Source organism: Bidens hawaiensis, unplaced genomic scaffold, assembly GCF_021521415.1.
Source record: "Bidens hawaiensis isolate Kalapana, Puna unplaced genomic scaffold, B.hawaiensis_p1.1 tig00016826_1, whole genome shotgun sequence".
Taxonomy (NCBI): domain Eukaryota; kingdom Viridiplantae; phylum Streptophyta; class Magnoliopsida; order Asterales; family Asteraceae; genus Bidens; species Bidens hawaiensis.
In genome coordinates this window covers 422,832-433,940 of record NW_027492549.1, presented here as the reverse complement: position 1 = coordinate 433,940, position 11,109 = coordinate 422,832, and positions in this window count along the sequence as shown.

Genomic DNA, 11,109 nt, shown 5'->3' with positions numbered 1-11,109 from the left:
TCATGACCAATCACATTATTTTATCTATTATTTGTTTTTTATTTAAGTGAAGGGTATTAAAGTAAATTCATTGTTTTTTTCCAAGTTATCATGTGTTTAAACCATCGTAAAATTGCATTTAATTTCCTACTTTTTTTCTTTTATCCATCACTGAATGATTTTGATATATAGATTCTTACTATTTTCTTTTCTTTTTTCAATATCTCCATTTAAAAATCATCATTCTTTGTTTCAAAATATTTTGGTTTGTTTGTTATTTTTTTTCTAATATAATATAAACCAGTAACTTTGTTATTTTTTTTCTAATATAGTTTAATTCTTTTTTATTCTTATTTTTTAATTTATAAAAATGAGAATTAATCTTCAATATTCTTAAATTTATTGATACGGAGTGCCCGGCGTTACTTAGTTAGGCGTTTCAGAAAAAATCAACATGAAATTTACACACGTGTAAATCCCTTTTTTACACTTGTGTAAATCATTTTTAGAAGTTTACATCATGTAAATCAATTTTTTTATATATGGGTACACTTAAATTAATTGTTTAAACCCACCAAATTCCATATTGACATCTATATATACATTTGATTTTCAATATGGTTTCATATGTACATTTAATTTACTTTTTTACATATGTGTTAATCATCTTTACGGTTTTATAATACTTAAATTACCAATAGTCTTAGAACTTTACACATGTGTAAATCACAATTTCCTTTATATATGAGTATTTAATTTAATTGTTTTTTGCCAAATTCTGTATTGACATTAGTGTGCATTTTTAATCATGGATATCTTATGTGTATGGGATTTACATGAATTACTATTTATGTCATGTTTTGTGTTTTCAAAAGTGAGAAGATTAACAAAACTCCATTGCATATCTAACAGTTGGAATACGCATGTGTTGCCAAAGAAGTTTACACATGTGTAAATCATTTTTTTACTAATAAATACAATTAATTTGATTGTTTAAACCACCAAACTGTGTATTTACATATATGTATAGTTGTATACATTTGATTTTGATTGTCTAAAATACTTAGTCATGTATTTGAAAATGCTAAATACTTTGTCTGTGTAGTTTTAAATTCTAAATATGTAGATTTTGTATCAAACATTATTGCCTACAAATTATTGTAATTTAATCTCATTGTAATGCAATGTCAAGAGAAGCGCTATTACAAGAATATAGATTTAGTTTTTTGAATTATTTGTGCAAGACTCACTTTTTTAATACACTTTTGTTTAATTTACATAAATATTGTGTACTCCATCTAGAGAAATAAAAAGAAATCGTGTATATAGGAGTAAAATTAGGAATACAATTATTGAGATCCGATTTTTTTGTATTTCTATTGAATTTGATTTTACAGTTATGCCCTTACAATATATAATTCCCCCTTCAACTTCTTAATTAATTACAATTATGCCATATTTATTTACAACCATTGATTAATTAAATCAAGGGTCCTAAATAGTTCCTAGAGTTCTCATCAAAAGTTGAGTTCTTTAAAGAGACTAACCCTATATATATATATATATATATATATATATATATATAAGGAAAGGATCAAGAGAGAACTCTCTTTTAAAGAGAGAACTAAAGAACTCCTAACTATAGGGTTATAATTTTAAATTTGATTTTCCAATAAGTTTCCCCAAAATAGGTCGGCTTTCCCTGTACGATCTTCCTATGTGCGATGGATGGACTTTCCCCAAAATCCTACAGATCATGAATCAACACATCTTGATGATTAAGAGCCCTAAATCATTGAATATCGATCTTCTATTTGCGCTTAATTACGCTTCTGCAATCGTTAGTTAGATACCCAGCTTTGATTTCAGCCACTGGACATGAGAATTGAAGGTATGATTGAGTTAAGACTTCTATCTTCTTTATTCATGTGTGTTTTTACCGATGTTCATCTTTTCCCTGTTAAATTGATTTAATATTGTTTTATCTGCAAGTTCTACAATCAATAATCAAACTGTAAGTCCATAATTTGGTGTTTTTAAGTCAAAATCGGCTATAATTTTGTGATTCTAAGTATAAAACGGCCATAATTTGCAGATTCTAGATTAAAAATTGTCATGATTTGTTGATTCTAGGTCAAAAACAACTATTACCCATGGTAAAAAAACGTAATTTGTTTGATTCATATATTGATTTGATAGTTTAATTGATTAATCATTGAGTTAATATGTTTTTAAGAGATATATGAGTATTAGAACTAGGTAATACTCTGTCATACATACAGAGTATTGCATACGTGTAATACAATTAGTATTACATATGTGCAATACTGTTATTTTTAACATATATGTCTTAATTAAATAATAAAAACAGAAATACCCTGTTATAATGCAGTATTATAGTGTTATATATGTGTAATGCAAGGTCTTACATATGCATAATACCGAGTAGGGATGAGCAAATTCGGTGCCGGTACCGATTTGATATCATAGGTACCCAATCGGTACCAAAGTTTTGAGTTTCGGGATCGGTACCGTAATGGTACCGGTATCGATACGGTACGGTACCGTTATATTGTGACAATCGTCAATTTCAGGTTAACTCCGTTAACTCAACTCTGTTAATTCAAACTTAAAGATCATTGAATCTATAACGCACACCTCACTACATTTAAACTAGGGTTTAAATGACGCTTGACAATTACTACATGTGTAGTCTTTCGGAAATTGCACCGAAACGCAAACGAGTTGACGCAAACAATTGGTGAATAAACGAAAAACGTCAAAACAATAATTATGTGATAATTATGTGTTAGACTTATGTGTTATGTGATAACATTGTATAAACGTTAACTCATTGTGCTAGAACTAGTTATTTAGGCTAGAAAAGTAACATTTGGAAGTTGAGGGACTAAAGTGTAACATGTTATTATAAATAATAACATAAACCTAAAACCCTAACACTCTTTCTCTCCTCCCAAAACCGATAGGCCCTCCCTCTCATCCCTTTGGCAGCCGTCGACCTTCATACACACACATACAATCAAGATTGTTCAAGTTTGATCGAAGATTAAGGTGCTAGGAAGGTATAAACGACTATCCTATGCATCCTTTATACTTAATTTTGATTTTTAATGGGTTAATTACAAACCCTAGATTCCGAAAATCTCCATATAATATGTTCATATGATTCGTTTGATTTGATGATGTATTGATGATGATTTGATAACTAGAATTGATATTATTACATGTTAATTGTTGTGTCTTTTATTTTGAGATCAAATAAAACCCTAACCATGTATGTATGGTGTAATTGATATGCATGGATAGTGGTTATGGTGTCTAGAATGTTATATGAATGAATTGTGGTCTATAGATGGTTAATATGTTGAGTTTTGTTGCAAACAGTTTCTGGACAGATTGTGTTGTTGATGTTCAATTGACTGTATCTGGGTGTAAATGTGAAAATTGGTTGAGATTATTGATACTACAGTAAACTAGGTTGAGTCTAGTTTCTAAAGAATATAAATTTGCAATTTTTGGACGTGTAAAAGTTAACCTTTATGATTTTACAAAAACGTTGTGCAAAGCTGAGTTGTTAGACCTGCTGTTAGGTTGTTTTGTAAATGTTATATCTCATGAACTACGAGACCAATTGGGTTGGTTCCACTTCTGAAAGTTGACTTGTTGAGTTAGGAACCTAACCCAAGTGGTCTTGCATTTGTAGGATTTTTCGTTTAACGGGAATTTCAAGTATCATTCTGTTGCGCATGAATTTGACTGTTATGAGTTTGCTGTAATGTTTTGATCACTGTGAGAAACATATGTGGAATAAAAATAAAATAAAATATGTTCTGGAAACCTAATACATGTATGCTTTTGTGATGATTTTTGGTAAATTAATTGAGATGCTATGATCGGTGGAATAGACTAGTTTTACAAGTAGAATTCTGTCATTAAGAAACTAGTTGCTGAATTTTGTAAAAGTTGCAAGAAACATGGTAATTGCTAATTAATTGTCGTGTTTTGACTAAATTGCCCTTGCGGGGAATAATTGCTAATTAATTGTCGTGTTTTGACCAAATTGCCCTTGCGGGGAATAATTGCTAGTTAATTGTTATGTGTTGACCAAATTGCCCTCACGTGGAGTAATTGCTAGTGATGTACATTATTAATACATGACACGTAAATAATTGCTCACACATGTAATGTATCACAAATGTACTTGTTAAAGTCACACACGATTCACAAACGAAACACGAAACATACTGTGTGCATAGGTATTATGTGCCGAGTCTAGAGACTCGATAATAGTTCTGACACTTAGAAAAATCTCTTTGTTGTTTTAGAACGCTAGAGAGAGTTTTTCTGTGACGCGCATCCTTTGGTGATTGATTTTGGGAATTCTTCGCAAACAGTGAGTTCACTTACCCCTCTAAACTATTTTCAAACGCTTTTCACTTGGGGAGATAACATACTCCGAAAACGCATTTAAGATTTTGTTAATATAAATTATATATCACTTGTAAAGACTAAGTGGCAAACGCAATAACTAAAGTCCTTCATTCACATCGAACCATTTAGTATTGGATAATAGCGAGTCATTGTTGAGTAGTTCACACCCTCTGACGGTAAAACTCCGTTAGTGGATGTTGAGGGTGTGACAGATTGGTATCAGAGCCATTGGTTATAGCGAACTAGAAATTGCATGCATACTAGACTATAACCGCGACGACCCATTAGTTATAATGATACGCACTGCATAGATTTGTGTAGTCTTTGTTATCTTACCTCTTTACCCCTTTTCACTCATACGCGCGCATACACGGCTTACCTGTAGGGATGTCGACGCCACCATCATCATCATCCGATCAGATGACTCATGCGCATGGGAAGGAACCGCAGTTACCTACCTCATCGCCACCCCGTGTAGTCCCGGAACTCGAAGCTCCTGCGCCGAAGAGGTATCGCTTATCCGGAGGCATGTACGAAAACGAAGTTAGCTGGGATTGGTACCCTAATATGATCAGACGTATGGTCTATCGTGAACAAGTTCCCCCATTACCTCACCCGAACCATCCTGCTTACCCCAACACCCTACCACCCATAACCGAACCTGTAGAGCGAGTGCTCGCAGCTGTTGTTTCTTGTTTGGAGCGTGACGTTGGTTACATGCGCTATACGAGAGCGAACGTTTCCGGACTGTTGAAAGATGGAACCGAGACTAAGGAGGAAATTGCCCGCATGACAACGGCCATGAAGGAAATGCAAGAGGCTAGTGATCAGCAGATGAAAATTATGAGAAAGATGCAAGCCGAGATGATAGACTTGCAAGAGCAACTCCAAGTAGCAAGGACCCGAACAGAAATAGCACTAGCAACGTTTTCTTATCATCCAGCCGCTTCATGATCCATACCAACCGGCGGCCACCATCATCCACCCGGTCAAGCAGTCATTGTTTCAGAATATAGGAGATATCTAGGATTATGTTCTCTACAATACTAGGTGGATGCTACTATTTTACATGGTGTACGACTACAAAGGCTAGTGAAGATGCTACCGATGGACTAGACTACTTTCAAAAAATCTTATACACATGCAAGGTTGCAAAGATCGGTAAGCGAACTCTAGGCGACCGACAGAGGAGTTGAGTGTACTTGGAGCAGTTGGAAAGTACTCGGACAAGGAGATGGCAGGAAGAAACGCTGGACACGGACGTGGTAACATCAACTTGACTGCAGCAGAACTCCAAACTCTGCTGAACGACCACGCGGCGGCTGCTCTAGCCGCACATGTCCAGAACCAAGCTGGAGGTCCAATAGGAACGTGTACCTTCAAGAATTACCTTGACTGCAAGCCCAGTACGTTTAAGGGCACTGAGGGAGCTATAGGCTTCCTGCATTGGGCTGAGAAGGCCGAGTCGACGTTTGAGATGTGTAATTGTCCCCCTGCCAGTAGGGTCAAATTTGCTGCTGGAACACTTGAAGATTCTGCCCTCACTTGGTGGAATTCAAACGTGCAGATCCTTGGATTGGAACTGGCTAACGCTATGAACTGGGAGGAGTTCAAGAACATGATGCGAGAAGAGTACTGTCCGAGAGAGGAGATTGCAAAGTTGGAGTCAGAGTTTTGGTCATTGAAGATGGTGGGTTCAGAAATCGAAGCCTACACTACCCGTTCTCACGAGTTAGCTGTGATGTGTCCACGGATGGTAGACCCGCCGAGTAAGAGGATTGAAATGTATATTGATGGGTTAGCACCGCAAATTCAGGGCATGGTAACGTCTTCCAGACCAGCCACGATTCAACAAACGATCCGGTTAGCTCATAAACTGACGGATCAAGCAGTGACCCAAGGTGCGCTACCACCTAGGGGTTCAACCACTAAAGCCCGTGACAACCCGAGCACTGACAACAACAACAACAGCAACAGCAACAGCAACCCGAGCAGCGGAAAGAGAAAGTTTGACAATACCAGATCCTCATCCTCGAACCCCCCACAGCAACAACACTACCGAAAGCCCGAATTCACCCGGAGCTTCAACAATCAGGGTCACAACAACAATAACAACGGCAGCGGACAGGGTTCGAGCGGCTATGCTGGGAAATATCCGAATTGCAACAGGTGCAACTATCATCATGCTGGGCCGTGTGACCGTGTCAAGTGTCAGAGATGCGGAAAGATGGGTCACCAGGCAAAGGAATGTAGAGGAGACCTTGCGGCAAAGGGTGCTCCTAAACCACCTATGACGACTAAGGGATGTTTTGAGTGTGGTCAAGAGGGCCATTTTAAGAAAGACTGCCCTAAGCTGAAACAGAACGACAACAATGGAGGTAATGGAAGTGGCAGTGGTGGTGGAAACAATGGTAAAGGAAGAGATTTTGTTATTGGGTCGGGTCAAGCCCGCAATGATCCGTACGTGGTGACTGGTAAGTTCCCTGTGAACGATTGTTTTGCTTCTGTATTGTTTGACACTGGAGCTGATAGGAGTTTTGTGTCGAAAGCCTTTAGTCTACTCTTAGACCTAACTCCAACCCCGTTAGATGCTAAGTTTCCTGTTGAATTAGCTGACGGTAAAACTATAGTAACGACTCATGTACTTGCGGGATGTAAGTTAAAACTGTCAGGTCATGTTTTTGATATCGACCTTATCCCTTTTACGCTTAGTAGTTTCGATGTCGTGGTCGGCATGGACTGGTTATCCGAGAACCGAGCGGAGATTATATGTCACGACAAGATAGTCCACATTACTACCCCTTCCGGCGAGATCATTTCGATCCGAGGTGAGAGAAGCGGCATGACCACCAGCGTTATCACCCTCATGAAGGCGCAGAAGTATCTACGAAAGGGTCATCCTGAAATTTTGGTGCATATTGTTGAGAAACCTTTCCAAGATAACATACTCCGAAAACGCATTTAAGATTTTGTTAATATAAATTATATATCACTTGTAAAGACTAAGTGGCAAACGCAATAACTAAAGTCCTTCATTCACATCGAACCGTTTATTATTGGATAATAGCGAGTCATTGTTGAGTAGTACTACTGGGTTTGACAAACCCCACCCAACGCTAAACTCGACTGGAGGTCGAGTGGGTGTAATCTTGGCTAAACACATACCATGGTCGGGATAGACCTGGTGGCAAGGCAAATGATAAACAGTCAGCTTTGGTGTCGAACACTTAGTAATACTTGTTTTATAGGCTAGCTACCTATAGATATATAATTGACATAACATTATCTGGAAACGCAAAACGCTGAACGCAAAATGCTAAACGCAAAACGTTGAACGCAAAACGCTAAACGCAAAACGCTGAACGCAAAACGCTAAACGCAAAACGCTAAACGCAAAACGCTGAACACAAACGCTAAACGCTTTATTTTATATAAACTTGTGAACTCACCAACCTCGTGTTGACACTTTTAGTATGTTATTCTCAGGTAGCCGAGGCGGGCGCGCGGTATAGGATCTTGCATTGTTTGAAACGCTTTTGTTTATGCAACCTGATTTTAAACTGTTATTATGGGGTTTTGAGTCGTCCTGTGTGACGCAACTTTTATCTTTTGGTTTTTACGCTTCCGCACTTATTTTCATTTAAACGTTTTTATGGTTTGATTATAACTAATGATTCCGATCCTGTTAGTTCACACCCTCTGACTGTAAAACTCCGTTAGTGGATGTTGAGGGTGTGACATATATCCCGATTTTTTACCTTCGGTACCGTATAATCCCGGTACCGTACCGGTACCACGAATTTGCAATAATTTGCAAATTTCGGGATCGGTATTTTTGGTACTGGTACGGTGCCGAGCTCATCCCTAATACCGAGTTTTGAGTATTTGCGTATGTGTTAACTAGGGGCATGTAAGTTACAGTTTAGACTCATGAAGCCCGTGAACCCGGTTCACATAAAGCGTTTAAAAGAATTGGTATTTAGAAACAAGTTCGGTTCCGGTACTAGTTTTCAGCAACAATATTTGTATGGTCCAGATATGTACTCGACGGAACAGGTACAAATCCGTGAACACATGAAAATCACTTGAATAATGCTCTTTATCAGCTATGGTGAAGAGAATGTATAGGTAACTAATCTAATTAACTATTGCCATGTCTCTTTCACTTTTACTTGAATAATGCTCTTTATGAGCTATAATTTAATGTTGTTACATTGGTTTTTTTTTTTTTTTTTTTTTTTTTGACATTAGGAGGATTCACGTGGGATTTCTACTGGAGCAAAATATGTTCAAGTATTAGTTAATCAAGATAGAGTTTCTTTAACACTTACAAGATCAATGGAGATATTGTGAACCAAGTGTTGAGTGATGTTTTGCCTATTCAATTTGTCGTTGTTAAGAAGATTAAGATGTAACAACTTCAAATTTTCAAACCAATATTCACTTATACAAATTAGAAAGTAGTAGTGCCTTGATGTGCCTGATTAGTTATATTTCTACACATTGTAAATTATATTTATAACATGACAACGTTATGCATTGGTTGAAATAGGATTCATAAAATTTAGGCCGAGTGTACAGTACCTGCACTACAGGTTGCAGCCTGCTATTTCCTTTTGTTGCAAACGGCTCCATGAAACCCGTTTAAAACTTGTTCCACAACCGGTTTAAAACCCGAACCGGCCCATGGGTCAATGTTCTGCATCGGGGTTGGAAAATTCTTTCTACACATTCCCGTCTAGGTCGTACCTGTTGCACACTCCTCATATTAACACATTTTAAACATTGTATATGTGCATTTATTAATATACGTCATTCGTGCGATACTATATGTTTGTATTACATACATTCAAAGTATATTTGTATTGCATATATGTATTGAATGGTTGTATTACATACGTGCATTTGTTGTTTTACTTGCATTTAAATATTGTATACATGCACTCGATAATATACTACATCCGATCAACATTATATGTTTGTATTACATAAATGCAATGTATGTGTGTACTGCATATATGTATTACATGCATTTATGTACATATAAATACGAGTTTGAACTGTAACAGTTGGTTACAAGTTTCACACTTTAATTTACAAAACCACGTAAATATACAATAATGTTCATGTTCAAATATTATCACAAGTTCTAACAACTCATACGCAGATTCTATCAAATACAACAACATGATAAAACTATTAAAATATCATCCATTTAACTAGTCACGATGCATGTTCCATTTATGTTTTTTCTTGCATCTTCAATAACTCATTTCTTGCATACATTGACATCCGAAAGCAAGATAATCATCGCTATATAACGTTCTAAGAAGCTTTTACTATTCAATCTTTCTAATATCTACATCGCTGAAACCAGGTTAAAAAAAATTTCATTCTTACCCTTGAAACATTCCACGTGTCTCGTAGCAAGCACACCATACTTCGTGAAGTTGTCATTTTCCTGTTAAACCACATGTAATGCATATATGTAAAACATCATAAACTAGCATTGCATAAATGTATTACAGCAAAGGTTGCAGAACTCGCTAGGCGCTCAGAAGGCGGCCAACTAGAAAGTTAGGAGTACTCGGCCTAGACGGGGAGTACTTGGACATGGTGAGTTATAGAGGAAAATATTTATAGGAGATTATATTCATGTCAATAGTTTATTAATATTAACAAAACTAAATTAGTATTTAACTGTTTAGTATTAAACTCATTGTTATCAAACTATTGTTATAGCCTTAAACTAACTGTTATTAAGGTACAAGTTAGATTTGTTAATTTACACACCATGCCACCGTCAATAATCAAATAATTTTCTTAGTCCAAACCTAATATATAAATATATTAATTTATATAACAGAATATTTAAAATGCCATATTAACATAATCTAACTAAGAAACATAAAATGACATCATGGCATAATCTAGCTTAGGAAACACAAAATGAACGGATGAACACATGAAACCATAAACATCATGAACACACAAATACAAAATGTCTAGATGTTGTTGCTAACTTGCTACTGCAAAAGCCTATACAGAACATCATGAGCAAGCACAAATACAAGGAAAATATAATAAGTTGTACCTCAAACCCGTTGGATGTGTGAAACGATCAAACAACCTTCATACTCGTTGGAGAATGGACTAAAACATGTTGAAATATGAAGTGAGAATGGTGTGCTGAAGGGTGAAATTAGGTTTTTTTTATTGAAAAGTCAAATTTTATCATTTACCACCTAGGCCGATCCGGATCGCCTAGATGGTCCGCCTAGGCCCGAGTTGGACTAATTTCGACTATACTCGGCCGCCTAGGCTAACTTTCCAACCTTGATTACAATGTAGTTAATATGAATTTAACTCTCATAATTGAATATATGTAATACAACACCTTGAAACAATCCATATGCCTCGTAGCAAACGCATCGCAATTCGTGAAGTTGTTATTTGCATATTAAATCAAAAGCAATGCATATATGTAATACCTTAGACAATAACATTGCTTATATGTAATACAACATAGCTCATATGTATTTAATAGTTGATAACAACATATATGTAATATAACAGATAATAGCAATGTACAAATGTAATATAACATATTTCATATGCATGTAGTATTAAAGCAGTGCATATATGTAATACAACGTGGTTAGTATGCATGTAATATCG